At 36.4% G+C, this 19869-nt stretch overlaps 1 protein-coding gene across 6 annotated transcripts in view; it reads right to left on the bottom strand.

The window, feature by feature from the left end:
* Positions 1 to 19869, bottom strand: part of LOC106054514 (DNA damage-regulated autophagy modulator protein 1-like) — a 95731-nt gene that overhangs the window by 39148 nt on the left and 36714 nt on the right. The window contains exon 1 of one of the 6 annotated variants that reach the window (XM_056044423.1): positions 8046 to 8143. The exons of the other annotated variants lie outside the window; for them this stretch is intronic. The gene's annotated coding sequence lies outside the window, so the exon portion shown is untranslated. Of the gene's footprint in view, positions 1 to 8045; positions 8144 to 19869 lie in introns of those variants that run through there. 6 annotated transcript variants of the gene reach the window in all.

The raw sequence follows: 19869 nt of genomic DNA, 5'->3' as shown, positions 1-19869 counted from the left end.
TCTAATTGTTTATTGTCCTATCAAAACGTAAAAACTAAACAAAAAGTAATAACTAGACAAAAAGTAATAACTAGACAAAAAGTAATAACTAAACAAAAAGTAATGGCTAAACAAAAAGTAATGGCTAAACAAAAAGTAATAACTAAACAAAAAGTAGTAACTAAACAAAAAGTAATAACTAAACAAAAAGTAATAACTAAACAAAAAGTAATAACTAAACAAAAAGAAATAACTAAACAGAAAGTAATAACTAAACAAAAAGTAATAACTAGACAAAAAGTAATAACTAAACAAAAAGTAGTAACTAAACAAAAAGTAGTAACTAAACAGAAAGTAATGGCTAAACAAAAAGTAATAACTAAACAAAAAGTAATAACTAAACAAAAAGTAATAACTAAACAAAAAGTAATAACTAAACAAAAAGTAATAACTAAACAAAAGTAATAACTAAACAAAAAGTAATAACTAAACAAAAGTAATAACTAAACAAAAAGTAATAACTAAACAAAAAGTAATGGCTAAACAAAAAGTAATGGCTAAACAAAAAGTAATAACTAAACAAAAAGTAATAACTAAACAAAAAGTAATAACTAAACAAAAAGTAATGGCTAAACAAAAAGTGATGGCTAAACAAAAAGTAATGGCTAAACAAAAAGTAATAACTAAACAAAAAGTAATAACTAAACAAAAAGTAATAACTAAACAAAAAGTAATAACTAAACAAAAAGTAATAACTAAACAAAAAGTAATAACTAAACAAAAAGTAATAACTAAACAAAAAGTAATGGCTAAACAAAAAGTAATGGCTAAACAAAAAGTAATAACTAAACAAAAAGTAATAACTAAACAAAAAGTAATAACTAAACAAAAAGTAATGGCTAAACAAAAAGTAATAACTAAACAAAAAGTAATAACTAAACAAAAAGTAATAACTAAACAAAAAGTAATAACTAAACAAAAAGTAATGGCTAAACAAAAAGTAATGGCTAAACAAAAAGTAATAACTAAACAAAAAGTAATAACTAAACAAAAAGTAATAACTAAACAAAAAGTAGTAACTAAACAGAAAGTAATAACTAAACAAAAAGTAATGGCTAAACAGAAAGTAATAACTAGACAAAAAGTAATAACTAAACAAAAAGTAATAACTAAACAAAAAGAAATAACTAAACAGAAAGTAATAACTAAACAAAAAGTAATAACTAGACAAAAAGTAATAACTAAACAAAAAGTAGTAACTAAACAGAAAGTAATAACTAAACAAAAGTAATAACTAAAAAAAAGTAATAACTAGACAAAAAGTAATAACTAAACAAAAAGTAATAACTAAACAAAAAGAAATAACTAAACAGAAAGTAATAACTAAACAAAAAGTAATAACTAAACAGAAAGTAATAACTAAACAAAAAGTAATAACTAAACAAAAAGTAATAACTAAACAGAAAGTAATAACTAAACAAAAAGTAATAACTAAACAAAAAGTAATAACTAAACAAAAAGTAATAACTAAACAAAAAGTAATGGCTAAACAGAAAGTAATAACTAAACAAAAAGTAATGGCTAAACAGAAAGTAATAACTAAACAAAAAGTAATGGCTAAACAGAAAGTAATAACTTAACATATCAATGTGTTATAGAACAGAATGTCATGAACATTTTTCTTCAGGAAGTATAAATATAAACAAGGTAGATAATTATGTCATGATGGGCGAGGACAGCCTTTCTGGAGGCACCATTATACCTTGAGCAGGCCCAGTTTTCTAAAGTGATACGCCAGGCCCTCTATCCCCAGCGTGAACATGTCGCAATACACAAACAGAAAAAAACAAAAAAAAAACTAAGAAAAACTGTTCTGAGAATACTCATGAACCGGATGTCGACAGATACAACTTGAAAATAACTCAACACATCCAGATACATGGTGGATAAGGGAGATAAACTCCGTTCATTCATTACAAGTAACAAACCAGGGGCGTAGCTAAGGATTTGGGGGCCCGGGGGCAGGGCCGGGTTTAGGCCACTGCAACCTATGCGGCCAAAGTGGGCCCCGCTCTTTCATAGGCCCCGCGCGAATTGTAGGTGTAAATTATTAAATTAAACCATCTTAACTTATCATTAAAGTGTTAATAGAATTATCCTGAAAATGCAAAATATACGACAAATTTATGAAAATCTCCTGAAATTACAAAAATTTTCTGAAAACTGATGCAAATCTCCTTAAAAATAGACAAAATTGTCATTCAATATGGACAACGCCAATCCTACTAGCGATTAAAAAAACCGGCATTGTCAGCTTTCATTTAATAAAAATGTAATAATAAAGCTAATTTTAACAAAAAACAAGAAGTACAAATACTTAATTTACTTTAATAGTCACTGTCATTTAACTATAGAGCTATATCTATCTCGACTTCTTAATAAAAACAAAAAACAAAAGCGATATTTTGCTAGTCGATAGTAGGCCTAAATCTAAACGGCAGATCTGAATGTTTATCGGCTTTTTGTTGGAAAACTACTATCTACTGTAGATGGCTCGTAAAGTTAATTTGACTGTGATTTTGTACTTAGTAAAGTATGAATAAAATGCAAAGACGAATTTGTTTTCTAATACAAAATCTTAATTTTCACATATTATCCTTATCACAACCCAGAATGGGCCCCGCGCAATCCGTTTCGCATAGGGCCCCGCAATCTGTATCACCGGCCCTGCCCGGGGGTTTGAAATTTTTGGGGGCGTCTGCATTTGGACATTCGACATCATGACATGAGAAAATGGCCGTAATATTTATTGTAAAAACAAATTTCGGACACTCATTTGGGGTCACCTTAACTCTGAAGGAACATCTGAAACATGTAAAACATTTTCTAAACCTGTTTAAGAAGACCGCCATGGACATGTCCTTGACCTTAAACTGTAAGTATCTGGTGTGAATAAAAAAAATGCACAGCCTAAAAGTAGGTGTATGTTGGTCACGTGACAAAAATTGGACTATTTTAAGAGGCTAATAATTTTGAGAGTCGTGAGTATAAATGCCAACAGATTCTTTCCCTTAAAGAGAGAGAATAAGACAGAGAGAGATAGAGAGAGAGAGATTAATAATAGTTAAGTGTAATACTGAATCTTAAGATTTTCATGAGATATGTTTATATAAATTCATAAAGACTTAAACTATATCTAAAACTATTTGAAAATGTATGACAAGAGAAGGGAGCAGGGTGGGATGACGGGCACCGTAATATATAACATAGAAAATGCCTTTAGACAGGCTGGGAGGGGGTGCTTAGATTTCGCACACACCTTGCAGCACCACCACACCATAGAGCAGTGTTTCCCAAACTGTGTTCCGCGGAACCCTAGTGTTTCTTGAGGCCTAAATAGGTGTTCCGCGAAGTACTGAAATATTTAACAAGCAGACCGCGAGGTGAATTAAAATCTCTTTTTAAAAAAAGCAAAGTGTCCCGCTAAATACTCAGAATGTGAGAAGTGTTCCGCTAAATACTCAGAATGTGCGAAGTGTTCCGCTAAATACTCGGAATGTGCGAAGTGTTCCGCTAAATACTTAGAATGTGCGAAGTGTCCCGCTAAATACTCAGAATGTGAGAAGTGTTCCGCTAAATACTCGGAATGTGCGAAGTGTTCCGCTAAATACTCAGAATGTGCGAAGTGTTCCGCTAAATACTCAGAATGTGCGAAGTGTCTCGCTAAATACTCAGAATGTGCGAAGTGTTCCATTAAGGAAAAAAGTTTGGGAAATACTGACACAGAGAATAGAGAAATATCTACCTTGAAAATGGAATGGACGCAAAATGATGTTTGCGTGCGTGTGCGTGAGTTAAGCTTCAAGTGTGTGTGTGTGTGTCTATTTGTATGTGTCTGCGTGTACTTGAATTTTGTTTTCTGGCCTGGGGCTTGACTTTGTACATTGCCGAAAAAGAATTGAAAAGAAGTTGTATCCATTAACCGTTCTGCTACTTATGCGGTCTTTCAATGGTAGAAAACAAAAAAAAAACACAGGCGCAAAGCACCCACTTCCGACTGGAACTTAAAAGGCCCAGGTACTATCAATTATTCCAAGCACCCCCAAAGTGGGAAGAGGGACTTCTAATGTATCAGTGACAGCCCTGTTCATCTTTCTATGTCAGCAACTGTTATCCTGTTGTATGCTCAAGGCCTGTCTAGCCCCCCTAACCAAGTAGGATTGTTTAATTCGCACTGTTGCTAATGCTTTGTGAGAAAGGTCAATGTTCAAAGTGAAAAAAAAAAGATGATATAAGCAAAACCTTTAGATGTGCATACAGCCATGTTCTCCAGAGGCGTGCCTACAGGAAATGGATCATAAATTGCTTTTTTTTAATGATGAAAAAGAGGAAATAGAAAAAAAAAAACGGAGATAGCGGCCCCCATTTGTAACCCACATGACAAGAGTTGCCGCTGATAGTGCTGAGTGGGGTGGATTAAGGAGAGGCGCCAGTAGATCAGAAGAACTCCCAGAGCAGGGGCGTAGCCTCTTCCCACAGTTAACGTTTGGACTGGGGAAAAAATTCTAATCACCACTGGGAGGTATAGCAGTAAAAAACAACAGCGAAGTAGCAAGGGGAGGGGGGGGGGCGATGCTTAAAATAGAACATTTAAATTGAGTTGTCAGTTGTCAAGTTGTGGGCCGTGCGGTGGTCTGTTCCAGCGTGAGTACCATAGCGCTATCTTGTAAGTGGGGCCATAACTATAGTCAAAGTGGGTAGTTGTGATTTGTGACGTCACCTGGCGCGTTTGTGTGTGTGAGAGAGAGAGGGAGTTATAGACAGAACAAAATGGGTCAGAGGAGATTTCTTTATTCTTCACATTTTTAGATTAGGCTACATTTTATAGCGAGATAGTTGGCCATTACATTAAGGTACGCAAGATATACATACTTAGAGAGAATAAAATGGGTCAGAGAAGTTGGGAAGGGGAGAGAAGAAATGGGCTATCTAGGTGATATTTACAGTAATCACTTTTTTGAAAGCATATGTTTAAAAAAAGGCGGAGGGGGCGACCTGAATTCAAGCCAACATTCTAACCATTCTGCTAGTAACGTTCATTGGAAATAGAAGATTTTACAGTTATCTATTGTTTGTTTCAAAAATACCTTAAAGTGACCACCCATAAAGGGGACTCATTCATATTATACAACGACTTACGTCAAGTAAAATTTCTTTCCATTGTTCAAGATACCAAACAAAATAATTTAATTACCAATAGTTAATTAACTAATTGTGTTTATTCTTGTGTTGTCAGGTAAAAAAAAATAATTGTGCAAAATTTCAGATTGATCAGAGACTAAGTGTCGGAGAAATAACGTTTACAAACTTTTAACCAGACAGACAGACAGACAGACAAAAAAAACGGCTACTTTAGGAAATACTAAACACTGCAATATTTTAAATTAACATACCTTATTCGTATCTATGATAACATAGGTCTCTGGTTCTAGTATACATTTGAAATAAAAAGTAAACCTTTTGCTTTACAATATGATGTACGTATTTATATATTTACCATTTGGTCGAATTACTAGAGAAAAGTAGTAAAGACGTTTACAGAAAGAATTCGACTAACATCTGAAAATATTCCGAAAAAAATGTTACTTTTGCAATAGCTAAAGCTAAAAGCCACACTATGAGAAAGAGAGACACACAGAGAGAGAGAGAGAGAGAGAGAGAGAGAGAGAGATGTAAATATAGTGAAACAAATGAATGGAAATATCTAAACGGAAGATATTGTTCCCCGCGTTCTGCAGCCAAAATGGGAAAGATAACTCTCCAGTTACCAAAAACAAAAGAACTATTGTTAGAGTGTCATGCGAGAATTAACTGTCCTTTGTTAAGATTCAACAAGATTATGACAAGATCTGCACCAACATTGGGAAGTCCGTCCACGATTAAACGCAATTACTTACCATAAAAGACAGTTAAGATAGACCAGATGTTTTGTTGTTTTTTTTTTGTTTTGTTTTTGACGGGTTTGGTGGAGGGAGGGGGGAAATAAGAAAAGTCTCACTGCTTGAAGTTCACACCGTTAATACATTTTGAAGCTTAAAGCCACACGTGGTTTAATTGGTCAATGATGTATTAATTCATGCAGTGTCATCGACTATAATTACTATAAATAATTGCGCAAAAAGTTCAACTGGATCCGAATATGGGAAGTGGGAGAAAAAAATAACGTGTATAAAAAGTAATGAAGGGGATAAATTCACACATACAGCCACATCTCTCAATAAGTATAATTTATTTCCCTTCTTCGATACCAAACATAAATAAATACCAATAACTAATTAACAAATTGATTGTTGTTGTTTTTTTTTTAAATTGTTTACTTTTCTGTTATGAGCAAGAATTAATTGTGTAAGGTTTCAACTTGATCGAAGAATGGGTGTGGGAGAAATAACGTGTACAAAAAGTATATCAAACAGACAGAGTGAGTTGCTATAAGGTTTGTCAAAAAGTATGAATTTATTGTAGCCTGTGTTTAATGATGTTTAATCTTGTGTGTACATGTGTGCGGAGTAGTTAAGGATTAAAAACCCAATCACACCTGACAAAAAGATTTACTGCTCCCAGCACGAGCAAACAGTAGCCTGACCACGTGACGCCTCTGTTTGTCCAGACTTAGCACCCCGACCAGTTACCACGGTGTAGCAGAAGATCATGTTCACTTTTATTTGATATTGAAATGTCATTTCCAAGAGCCACTCATAAATAAAGCACTCTAGTGTGTTCTATGACCTTGGAAACGGCCCATGTAAGGGGAGAGAACTTGTCGTCTGCCAGAAAAGAGTATAATATAGTAGACATGGGGATTAGGGAAGAGCAAAGAGGCGAGAGTGAATAGTGAGTGGGACTAGTATAGAAACTCTTTTCGTAAAGAGAGGAGAGGGGGAGATGAGGTCAGTAAAGAAAGAAAAAGTGTGTGTGTGTGTAAATTTTTTTTTTTAATATTTCTCATCATTGAGCCTAAATGTTATAATCTTTTTCCATTTTTGATACGATAAGATAAGATAATTTCTATTGGTCCAATCAAATGGAAATTCAGTTTGACTACAAGTGACCACCTCAGCGTAACTACTGTAACAATAACAATATAAATGCAAATACGAACAACATTCACATTCACATACGAAATACATACACACTCACAACCAGCGCTTTATGAAACAGACTTCTATGTACTTCTCGGTGACGACAGATGATCTTGTAACACACTGACCGAAAGTGGGATGAAGGAGTTTTTAAATCTTTCTGTTTTAGTCCTAATGGAAAGGAGACGACCACTACTTCAGACCTGATGACAATAATCTCAGAAAGACACAAGGATAGAGAAACATTTCTTATTCTATACCTAGAAAGAATTCGTAAAAGAGCTCCTTCTTCCTTAGTGTCATTAGAGAATGGAATGGGTTGCCTGAATCAGCCAGGAAAACCAACGACTTTGGCAGAGTTAAGTCTTTGATTAATATGCATGACTAGATTGACACGGAAAGGCGTAGGACGTAATTATCTTCCTTTTTGAGCTAACGTCTATAATATATAAGATAAGATTAAGAAAATAATAATATAATTCGTAACCCAGTGTTACGTAATTGACAAAATAAAGTAATTCATAGTGTAAAGTAGTACAACTGACATAAAAATAAAAAAAAATAGGACAACCAGGAAATAAACTTACAATTTGGAAACAAATGTCAGGTGATCAATTTTTTTTTTTTCTACATATGCATAATGGAGATGAAGATGAAGAAGTCGTAGTTTAAATTCTAAAAGAAGGTTTAATGTCATGAAAGCATTCTTAGGTCGGCGGGATATCTCGGCCAGAAGGGCTCAAACCCAAGAATCGTGCTGACAGCCCAGAGCGCGTCCACACGATCAGGCTCGATTGGCCAAACCAAGAATTTATCGCAAAACACACTTAATCTATTTTAGTCTTTGAGGTGACGTTAAAATACATTTTAAAAATTTCTTTGTTTTAACAAACTAACTCGTTTTTAATGAGTTAACAAGTTACTTACCAACTAAAAAATACGAAATTAAACTTTTGCATCCGCGATCGCCCACTGCATTCACAGCACAAATATACAGACATACAAACATATACTTATTTCAGTGTGTTTTTATTCCCTCGCAAAAGTTCTGCTCCCCCCCCCCTTTCCCCCTTAACTCTACCACCTTGCCTTTTTTTTTTTCAACACTAGCTCACGAAGGCGGCCGAGAGTAAAATCACAGAGGGGGGTAGGGGGCAGGCTCCCACCTTCGCACGTGACTTAAATGAGGGCTTGGGAGGGACAGGTGAAGAAAAATCTGCACCGAAGGTCATTTTGTTTATATCAGGTCATCGGCTTCCACGAAGAAGTATAACAGCCCGCATTGTCAACCCCAACATATTTGTTTATTAATATCTTTCAATGGAAGTCTGTACACAATATAGAAAACTCTTGTTTCAATTTTTTCGTTTCAGTTTTAATTATTTTTTTTTAAATAAATTCTGATGTACACATTATTTCTTGTACGAACGACCATTCCTCATGTTTACTTGTTAAGTGTTATGTATTAAATCTAAGTTAACGTGTTATATGTCTATGTGTATTGATCTCTTGAAATGTTTATATATTATATCTATGTAATGGTAGGTGAGAATGATTAGGAAAGTTGGGTTGGTGTGTGTGTGGGGGGGGGGGGATATTGGGTGACAGTGTGGTAAAAGTGTGGGGAAAATGTATGGGAAAGTGGGAAAATTTGGGAAAGTGCGTATAGTGTGTGGGAAGGGTGGACAATGTGGGAAAAGTGCGTATAAAGTAAAGAGAGTGTGTGGAAAGAGTGTCAGAACGTGTGGGAAAGTGTGGGAAAAGTGTGGAGTGTGTTAAGTACGTGAAAGAGTGTGGAAAAAAGTGTGGAGAATGTGTAACGAAAGCGTTGAGATGTGTGAAATGTGGGATAGGTGTGTTACAAAGTGTGGGGAAAGTGTTACAGAACTTACATATAATAAGGCTGGTCTTCAGTCCGAAGATTAATGTGGAATGCAGTATTTCCCATGGCTACGCAGCCCCAGCTGTGACCTACATATTTTGCCACACATATTACGTCAGAAAATATTGTGAGGTTCTTAACATTACAATTTGAAATGTATCTATAAATATGCTGTATTAAATGTGGGATGGATGCTTTAAGGAGAGTTAAGAACGAAACAAATGTAAAACTACTGACATTACATCGAAACAAATGTAAAACTACTGACATTACAATCAGAAGCCCAAATGCTTATAAGAAACAAGAGCTCTCTTTCTTTGCCAAACCAAAACTAGCATTAAAAAGTTTGAGCCATTAAAATCAGTAAGTTAGTCCCTTTTATTTTTGTAATAAATTTTGTTAAAAAAGTAAAGCGAAGTTCCTCTTTCAGACCTTGAGATTAATGGAGCAGATGATGTAAAGGTCATCTGTTTCGGCGAATTACGTGTAGGTAGTTCTGTTGTATCCAGCAAAAAAAGCCTTTGCTTTTCTCCGGCTAATGTCAGATACCCATTAGGTACTCCGATACATAAATAAATTTAAATAACTATACCAATGACGATATAATGATATAAGGAGGAAGGTTAGTAAGTTCCAAGTAAAGCATTTGCTCATTGAAGTCAGTATGTGGCTGTCCTTCCAGAAGCACTGTATCGGAAATGTCAGAGTGACTGTGACCCAAGGAAGTTCTACTTAACATCAACGCCCCCCCCCCCCCACACACACACACATACTTCTCCATTGTGATATATTTAAGTGGATAGCTAAACAATAATGGAATGGCAATGGAAAGAAAAGGAAACAGCGAGTTTGAAAGTTTTTACGTTTATTTAGGAATTTTAAATGTCTTACATATGTTTGTTGTCTCCCTTGACAGAAAACATACCAAGGTTTTTACATTTGTCTGATTGACAGTTTGTACACCGTTATTTCTCCGACTTCCAATTTCGGATTAAGCTGAAATTTTGTACAATTATTTCTTTTATCTGACAACACAAGAATCAATAAAAAATAATTAAAGAACTAGTTAATTAACTATTGGTAATTATTTTTTTTTTTTATCTCTAACAAGGTAAATAAATTATACTTGACTGAAGTGGTGGCGTAAACTGAATTAGTCCCCGTTATAGGTCGCCGCTCTAAATTGAAACAAACAATATATAACTATATAATCTTCTCTAGTCATAAGTACCTCACCAACAGAGTGGTTAGCACGTCGACAAAGCGTGAGCCACAAGTTTGAATTCGGGTCGTTTCCCCCCCCCCCTTTTTTTTTTTAAAAATACTTTTAGAAACCAATTACGGTAAAAATCCACCCAGGTATCCCTTTCTTTCTTTCCCCCCCCCCCCCCCCCCCATTTTTCCAAACTGGTCCAGACAAGTGATAGGATCATAGAATATTGAGAAAACTATAAGCGTGAAATAGCGGTAAACATAATCAATAGGTAAAAATATTTCTATTCGCACAGATTTATGATTGTTGGTCCACAAATTTAGTTAATCATTATTAACGAAATATATTACAAATTATTTAAATGGCTGATCCAATCTAAATGATACAACCACACTTCGTATAAGCTTTGTTTTTCTTAAAAAGTATTTTTATAATTTTTATTTGTTTTTGTTTGTATTATAGATATTTTATGTTATCAAAGTAATCTTCTCTTTGTTGGCGTATCTATTTTTAACATCCTGATTAAATTCTTTTAGCAATACAATACATTAAAATAGAAAAACACGAGAAAGCAATTTGGAGAAATCTGGTGCGATGTCATGGAACCTATAGAAAAACGGAAGAAAAAGGGGGAATGAGACAGAGAGAGGTGTATTTGACCAGGATGGCTGCCTGGTCGTGCGGTTTGCGCGCTGGACTGTCGTCTGGATTTATCGATGGTCCCGGGTTCAAACCCTGCCCGTCATCCTGCGGGAGGTTTGGACTAGAAAGGTGACTTTATATTGTAAGTGTGGCTTTCTGGGGTCAAGACGACATTGTATTGTCATGGTGAAATTAAAGGGGGTTATAAAAAAGAAATAGAAGAAACAGTTAACAGTTTTTGTCTCCCACTGACCCCCCCCCCCCCAATTAAGGTAAAGTCTTAACAAAGCTTTCGTGGTCTAAATACCCTAACTGACTAAGGAATCTTTTATGGCGCTTTATGCTTAAAGGAAGTACTCCACATTACTTTGAAGTGACTAAAGCTGAGCTGAGTTTGGTCATAGAGTAAGAAATGACTTACTGGCAAAAAAACTGGCCAGTGATTGCCAGGGCTGCCTAGAGACGTAAATTCGCCAGCTCAATGCGTAGGTTACCCATCCTTCAAGGTACAGTGGAGGGAGCACGAAGAAAGGGCCGTCCAAAGAAAAGCTGGATGGACAATGTCAAAGAACGGACCGGCCTCTCTTGATATATATATATATATAGTTCGTCCATCGAAGTTCGATGATGACCACTTTGTCATCCAGGGGGCTGAGGGCTTTGCACTGGGGTTTTATGCCTCCTCGTGTGGCTGGTGAGACCTATGTGAGCCCGGAATGTTCGGCCGCAAACTGGGGCAGGTTATTCCAGCTGGAGCTAGTGTCATTGGCCTTGCTTTTCTTCTCTGGCGTTTTTCTTCTGCCAGCGTTTTTCTCTTTTCCTCATCAATTTGTGAGTCAGTTTTCACAGCGCGACGCCATGACGCTCTGTCATGTGCCCCTGTCTCCCAAGTGGCTGGGTCTATGCTGAATGCCTTCAGAGAAGCTTTGAAGGTGTCCCTGAAGCGCTTTCTTTGACCACATTGCGAGCGCTTTCCCTCGGTTAGTTGGCCATAAAGAGTCGTTTACGGATGCGGCGGTCTTCCATTGTGCAGACGTGTCCTGCCCATCGCAGCTGGGACTGCATCAGGACTGTGTGGATGCTTTGCAGACCAGCTCTTCGAAGGACTTTAGTATCTGGTATCTGTCTAAGAAAAATACTGAATGTCAAATAGCAAGACGAAATTCCAGATACTGAAGTCCTTTCTTGATAGTTTACTATGAACAGTTGCTGACCGTTAAAGAATAGGAGGTTTTTTGTTACCCTGTCACCGCTGTATTTTTGACATCATAAATGTCACTGTGGTTGTGTTTTGATGCTGTGGTATTATTGTCGGTTTATCTATGTAGGCGTGGTGGTGGTGGTGACATTGGGTTCATGTTATAATTCACAGAATAAGGAAATGACACTTGATGTTGCAGACACAAATAAGTTTAATATAATTTATAACACCACATAGTGAATATGATACACAATTCAATTCAGGAATGACCAGTATTAATCCTCTTTAGAAATATGTCGAATAAATAATAGCTTGTAACTAATTTATAACCAACTTCTTTAAACAACTAACTCAAATGCCTATATTAAGTGACTCTATCAAGTGCTTGCTACCAACTCCCTATATTGACTGACTGCCCTTAACCCTGGTTCACTTAAGGTCAAAAGTGTTCACCTTAGTGCAACATGAGTTGTGAATAACATTCATAATATAGAAATAACATTCACAATACAGAAATAGGGTTTCTACTCTATGGCACCAACTTTGAGGTGGTGACAACCCCCCAACGACGAAAGTCAAGGGGCAGACGAGAAGAGACAGATAAGAGAGATACTAAAACATGTTAAGATGTTCTTATGCTGTTGCGCCCAGTACCCCAGCACATGAAGTTGTACCTACGGCTCCAACACTTTAACAGACTTATTAATAACAAGTATAAACAGAATAAAGAAACGAATCAATGGAGTTCTTACGGCGCACCATCCAACACAGGATAAATTCAAATACAATATTTACTAAATGACTGTACATGTTTCATTGACTATATTTTTAAAGCCTTTTTTTCCCTTGCTGTCTCACAAGCATATTTTCAAGCTCACACACGCACACGCACACATGTCTACTAGGGTAGCGCAACAAGAAATTGTTTATGTATTATATCCCCTACTCTCACTTTATAACGGGTCTCACAGCCACATGACCCGAGCGTGACCTAACTTCAAGGTCTCACCTGGTACCACGTCCTCATAGCACAAGGTGACCTTTTGTGTTCAACACTTTCTGATGCAACTCCCTGGCCCCCAAAGCGCCCAGCTCCACTGCTGCGAAGAAGAACATGCAAAACCTACGTCCAGATCAGGTATCTGTCAAGTTAGCACCGCAGTCCTGGACGGTGCTATGGGATAGACAACATTAAGTTAATGCCGGTATGTGCAAGCAGGGCCGGCTTTTGGCAGATTTTATCGATTGCTCCAAATTGGGTCCCGCGCCAAACAGGGGCCCCGCAAATTACACTTTGCATAGCACAATCAGTCATGGCTCATGTCTAATGCTTTTAAAGATATAGAACTAAAAAACATATTTAGTATATAGTACAATTGACGTAACTTTAATTAGCCCACTTGTGCCTATTGCATGTATTGCTTCGTATGTATTGGTATAAAAAAATATTGATATAATGATCTAACTATTGTAATAGTTGTTATTATTTAAAAAATTGAAAAGGGGGAATCTATTAAAATGGGCCCCGCAATTTGTAGGGCAGGCCTTGTGTACAAGACACTATGAACACCATTATAGTTTGTAATATTATAATTGGATGTCTGATTAGAAATTTTTTAATAACTTCAAATTCTTATCGTAGCTCTACTTTTTAATTCAAAAGATGAGTGTATGTGTTTGTTGAAACAAAATGTGTATGTTTAGATCATCGCTTTTAGAGAGGCCTACGGTGAGAGAGAAAATGCATTGAGAGAGAGAGAGAGAGAGGGAAAGAGAGAGTGAGAGAGAGAGGGAAAGAGAGAGAGTGAGAGAGAGAGAGGGAAAGAGAGAGAGTGAGAGAGAGTGGGAAAGAGAGAGAGAGAGAGAGAGATGGAAAGAGAGAGAGAGGGGGAAAGAGAAAGAGAGTAAGAGAGAGAGGGAAAGAGAGAGAGAGAGAGGGAAAGAGAAAGAGTGAGAGAGAGTGAGAGAAAGAGTAAAAGAGAGAGAGAGGGAAAGAGAGAGAGTGAGAGAGAGAGAGAGAGAGAGCGTGAGAGAGAGAGAGGGGGAGAGAGTGAGAGAGAGAGAGGGAGAGAGAGTGAGAGAGAGAGAATGAGAGAGAGAGGGAAAGAGAGAGAGAGTGAAAGAGAAAGAGTGAGAGAGAGTGAGAGAGACAGGGAAAGAGAAAGAGTGAGAGAGAGAGTGAGAGAGAGAGGGAAAGAGTGAAAGAGAGAGGGAAAGAGAGAGAGAGAGAGAGAGAGTGAGAGAGAGAGTGAGTGAGAGAGTGAGAGAGAGGGAAAGAGAGAGAGAGAAAGGGAAAGAGAGAGTGAGAGAGAGAGAGGGAAAGAGTGAGAGAGAGAGGTGGAAAGAGAGAGTGTGAGAGAGAGAGAGGGAAAGAGAGAGAGAGAGAGAGAGAGAGACTAGTGCGAGAAGCAGGGTAAAAAAAAAATAGAACAGAGAATAACAAAAATAAGGGAAAGAGAAAGAGAATTTAGAGAATAAAAAAAATTAGAGAAAGAAAAACAATGTAAAAGCCAGAGAAGGAGCAAAACAAAACTTGAAATCTGTTCAGCAAAGAGCAGGAAGGACCCGGTCATACAGTCCAAGGCCAAGGACACAAATACTATTTTTATAAACCGTGATATGTCTTATCTTATCTTATACAATACAGACATTACTTCAAAAAAGATGATTACATCCTACGTGTCATGAATCTAGTCATGCATGCTAACCAATGACTTAAATTCTGCCAAGTCACTGGTTTTCCTGGCTAGCTCAGGCAACCCATTCCATGCTCTAATAGCACTATGGAAGAAGGAGCATGTGTACAAATTTGTCCTAGCATATATATCGGAAATCACACCTTTCCGGCAGGGGAGAATTTTACCTACTTGGGATCAACAATCGCCTAGAACCTAGATTTAGACACTGAGCTGACCAAAAAGAATTGGAACGGCTTCTGCAGCAATGGCAAAAATCTCCAAGCGCGTCTTGGAAAATCACGGCAACCACAATGCTAGTCCAAAATGCGTGTGTTGTGAGCACTCTTCTTTTTGTGTGTGTAGTGAGTTTTTACAAAGCTTATCAACTCACTCTGTCTGTTTGTCCGATAAAAAGTTTGAACATGTTTTTCTCCCATTTCCCATTCTCGGATCAAGTTGAAACTTGGCAAGAATCAATCAAAATGATTAATTAATTTGTTAATCATTTATTGAGGATTTATTATTTTGTTTCATATAGAAATATGGTGAGCAAATGCAACTTAATGAGAGATGTGGATGTTTATATGGATTTAATCCCCTCATTACGTTTTGACACAATTGTTCTCCCCCTTCCCATTATCGGATCAAGTTCAAATTTCGCATAATTATTTCTAGTCGATAACAATATAATCAATCCAAAAATTAACTTATAATTAGTTAATCATTTAGTACTAATTAATTAATTTTGTTTTATATAGCAGAATGGAAGCTAAACCCTATCATTTTCGGATAAATTGCAGAAATTAGTTTTTTTTCCACATAAATAAGCTTTGCTAGTTTCGGATAATGTAGAGCAGCGGTTCTCAATTGGAGTAGGACACTGAACAGAAATCTTTTTTTGGTAATCAATTTTACGTCCGATGTTTGGAAATTCAACCAGTTATAATCTGGGCGTGCACCCCGAGTGTTAGTACACACAGTAGCCATTGTTCTGCACGCGTAATCTTTTGTTTCATTTAGCGACAGGAAACATTAGAACTAATTATTCCCATGTCACATGGAACGTCTTGCTCTAAAAATAGAAATGTTGTTTATCACATCCTTCCCATCTTCCAGCATGAAATTCTGTCGTCTGCTATCTAGCGCCCTCTGGTGGAAGAATTTTGTTCCGCTTTGCTTTATTAATCTTTCATGTATTTAAAAAAAGCAACACCATTGCAATGCTTAAGTCAACCTAGAGAGTTATCTCCGCTGTGTGAGGATGCAGTTATCTCCCGCGCTCACATTGAGAATCTCAGTTATCCCCCCCCCCCCGTACGACCGTGGAACAGAATCCTTGACGAAAATATATTTACCAGAGGTAGCTCTGGGCGTCTTGGCTCTACCAATGTAGAAATGTGCATGGTCCCAGATTTAGTCTAATGTATTTATCAGTCTTATCACAGCACGAGAAAATAGTATTGTGTTGCATAAGTTTGAATACAGCATAGTTTAGCCAAAAAAAAAAACTGAGATTTTTTTACAGAATTTTTAACTATATATATTTATTTAATAAAAATTTAATAAATTTAATAAAATACCCAATTTGGGACGCAGGCAATATGAAGTCTCAATTATCCGTTGTAAGGTTTACATTCCAATGTTCACCGCAACAGAGTTTATGATTAATTTTCATAAATGAAGTTGTATCCGATATACGGTAACCACGGTAGCATATATTAAGCATAGTTGTATCAATTAGTTTGCATCAGTCACGTAATTAGATTTGTTTATAGATGTAGACTAACAATACAAAAACGAATTTATAAAAATAAAAAAAAGGGGAGCGACCTGAATTCGAACTCATGCCTGAAGTCTTTTCTGGTTTCTCAAGCCGACACGGTAACCACTCTGCTAGTGGATAGCCTATCAAATTCAAGATTGTATAGTTATCTATTGTTTCTATAGTCCAGGGGTCGGCAACTTGCGGCTCGCGAGCCACATGCGGCTCTTTGAATGTTAAGCTGCGGCTCATTAGTTCCATACGCAAACATGATTTATTTTAGTGAAAAAAAAAATTAAAATAAAATCGCTCTGGATTAATTAACGAGGAGATTCTATCTCTCAGCCACTTGGACTCGTTTTTCAGCTCAGTCCACCACCATGTCTTGAAATGTAACATATTTGCAGGTGGAAGATATTCGGCTTTTTTCTGTCTTTTTTTGTCAAATATCTCTTCTCGAGGTCCAAAAGAAAAACTTCTAGGATTGCTACCGCTCTACTGACAAACTAGAGGGGAAGATAGAGCGAATGCCTTTCAAAAATACCTTGAAGACATTAAGATCGGTTTAAATAAAATCTTTTCAATAGCAACTGATGGTGCCAGAAGTATAACTGAAAAAATAAAAGGGAAACAACGATTTTATGAAGCAAAATAAACCTTGAAATTCTTACGTTTCACTGCATAATACACCAAGAAATGCTTTGTACCCAAACAATTCCAGCCGAAATAGTTGAGGTCATGAATTTGGTAATCAAGATTATTAACAGCATCTTGCCAAAAGCACTCTTCCAACCAGTGGCGTAGCATCCATGGCGCGAAGGGGTTCAATGAACCCGGGCCCACTACTATTTAGGGGCCCACACCCCATGGTGTAACAACCATGGAGCCAGGGCCGGATTTACCTCTATGCAACATTAGCTCTATCTTAGGGCCTCCAAGAAAAACTTAGTAGTTACATATAATAAATAGATCCATATGGATCAATAAAGCAGTCTTAGTCTTAGTCTTACGGATAAGTAATAAAATATCACCATATTACTTACGATGCCAACAATGGTTTTCCAATACGAGTGCTTGCTCATTATGTTCACTTTACTAAACCGTACTTAGATATGGTCTTAATTGATTCTGTCAGCTGTGTTCATGAACTTGAATGTCATTTAGTAAATGTAACGATACATACAAACTACTCCATTTTTTGATCATATGTGGGACGGGCCCATCAACATATTCTTGAACCCGGGCCCATGGGTACCTTGCTACGCCACTGCCTCCATCGTCAGTTAATTAATAACTCTTTCAGTGCGGCGTTACTCTCAGCGAGTAACTTGGTTTATAATATTTATTTCACTATCTTTTTAAGTTAAACTTTTTTATTTCTCTCTCAAACGAAATGGAGACTTAATATTCCGACATTCTTCTTCCCAATAAAGTGCAATGACTTTCCAAAGGTAAGGTGTTGAAACGTTTTGCTTTGTGCTTGAATGAAATAAATACATTCCTAAATGAAGAAGGCACTAATCTCCCTGAATTTTCACTAACAGGGAAACCCAACCTATGTTTTGGATAAAATTAAAGATGAATTTGCTGACAGATTTGAGCAATTCAAAAACGACAAAACCACAAAACTATTCAAGCATTCAGAGTAAATCTTCTCAACAAAAATAGTAAGGAAATCCACATTGATCCATTTGAAATTGATACTGGATCTTTAGACATGCAATTGATTGATTTAAAAAGTAAAGTTTTGTGGAGTGGGAAATTTACAGAGTTGAAAGTCAAGTTGGAAGAATTGGAGCTCCAGAGATGTGTGTACGTAACGTAACAAAAGTGGACAGCTGTAAAAGAAATGCCGCAAGTTGTGGCACTAATATTCGACGCATAGAATAGTCCTCCAGATTGCTAAAGTGAGGTGAAGAAGTTTGTATTTGGAAAGCTGTCTATCTTCAGATTAACATATTCGTGCGAGCAAGCGTTCTCCTGCATGAATATAACTAAAACTAAAGTAAAAAGCCAACTAGCAAATGAAAATTTAGAGTCGTGTTTGAAACTAGAAACAAGTTATGAGCCAAATGTATCCAAACTTTCTAAAACCATGCAAAGCCATCGCTCCCATTGAATTTGTTTGCTCAATTGTTTGTTAGTGAAGTACAAGCTAGTGTTGTTAGTAAATGTTTAATTGTTTTAATTTTTTTACTTACATACTACTTATATATAAATAAATAGATTTTTTTTCTTATGAAATAAATAGATTCGTTTTTTTAAATGAAAACATTTTATTTATACGAGAACTGTTTATTGTTGGCAAGAAAAATATTTGTGGCTCTTTAAAAAATTTGAAATTTTGTAAATTGTAATTTTTGGCTCTTCCGACTCAAAAGGTTGCCGACTGCTGCTATAGTCTCGTCCTATTTTTTATGTTGTGTTTCTAAGACTCAGACGACAACCTTTACAGGGTACTAATTCAGCGTAAATCAAGTCAAGTACAAATTCTTTCCTTTGTTAGAAATACCAAACAAAATAATTAATCACCAATATTTAATTAACTAATTGCTAATTTTTAAAATTGATTCTTGTGTTGTCAGGTAAAAGAAATAATTGTGCAAAATTTCATCTTGATCCGAGATGGAGAGTTAAAGAAATAACGTGTACAAACTTTTTACCAAACATACAGACAGACAAACAGAGAGTTGATATATGCTTTGTATAAATCCGTAAGAGAAAACTGAAGTAGTTAACTGTAATGAACTAAATGTGAACATTTCCTTGTTCACATATCAGTCTGCCTCATTTATCGAAACTAAGACTATTAGCTTTACCTTGGCAGACGACCTAAATTCTAAATGATTCGATTGGTTCAATTAATTAGAACTCCTATTACCGTAATTACCTCACCCAAGGAATAAATTTCTCAACGGATTCTGCTTAATTTATGCGCATAGTACTAATGTTTATATCCGTGTTACTTGAAGCTTAATATCCTGGCATCCACTGCGCAAATCTAAGAACACAAGATGCTTTACATGGGGTTCTATTTGAGCCAAATACTGTTAAATTAAACTCTGGGTCGGTCATAGCAGGTTGTAGGGTCAAGGGCGTTCTTGTTGCGAGGGCATTTTCTGTCGTCGGGTGCTGTTGGAATAGTAATTCTATCTATAGTACACTGAAACGTGGGGTCACTGAAGGGAAGTCTCCTTATTTGACCCCCTGCAGACCCCAACCCTAACAGGCTACTCCCTACGGCCGTGTTAGTTGGTAGCACTGAACTGGACCATTCCCAGCTTCCATCAAATGGACAAGGTTAAAGAATATCCGTCAATACCAGCAGTTGGCATCTGGACTACAAATGACCAATTAGACCACAATCTGTCCG

This window comes from Biomphalaria glabrata, chromosome 10 (assembly GCF_947242115.1).
Source record: "Biomphalaria glabrata chromosome 10, xgBioGlab47.1, whole genome shotgun sequence".
Taxonomy (NCBI): Eukaryota; Metazoa; Mollusca; class Gastropoda; family Planorbidae; genus Biomphalaria; species Biomphalaria glabrata.
This window is presented reverse-complemented; position numbering and strand designations above follow the sequence as displayed.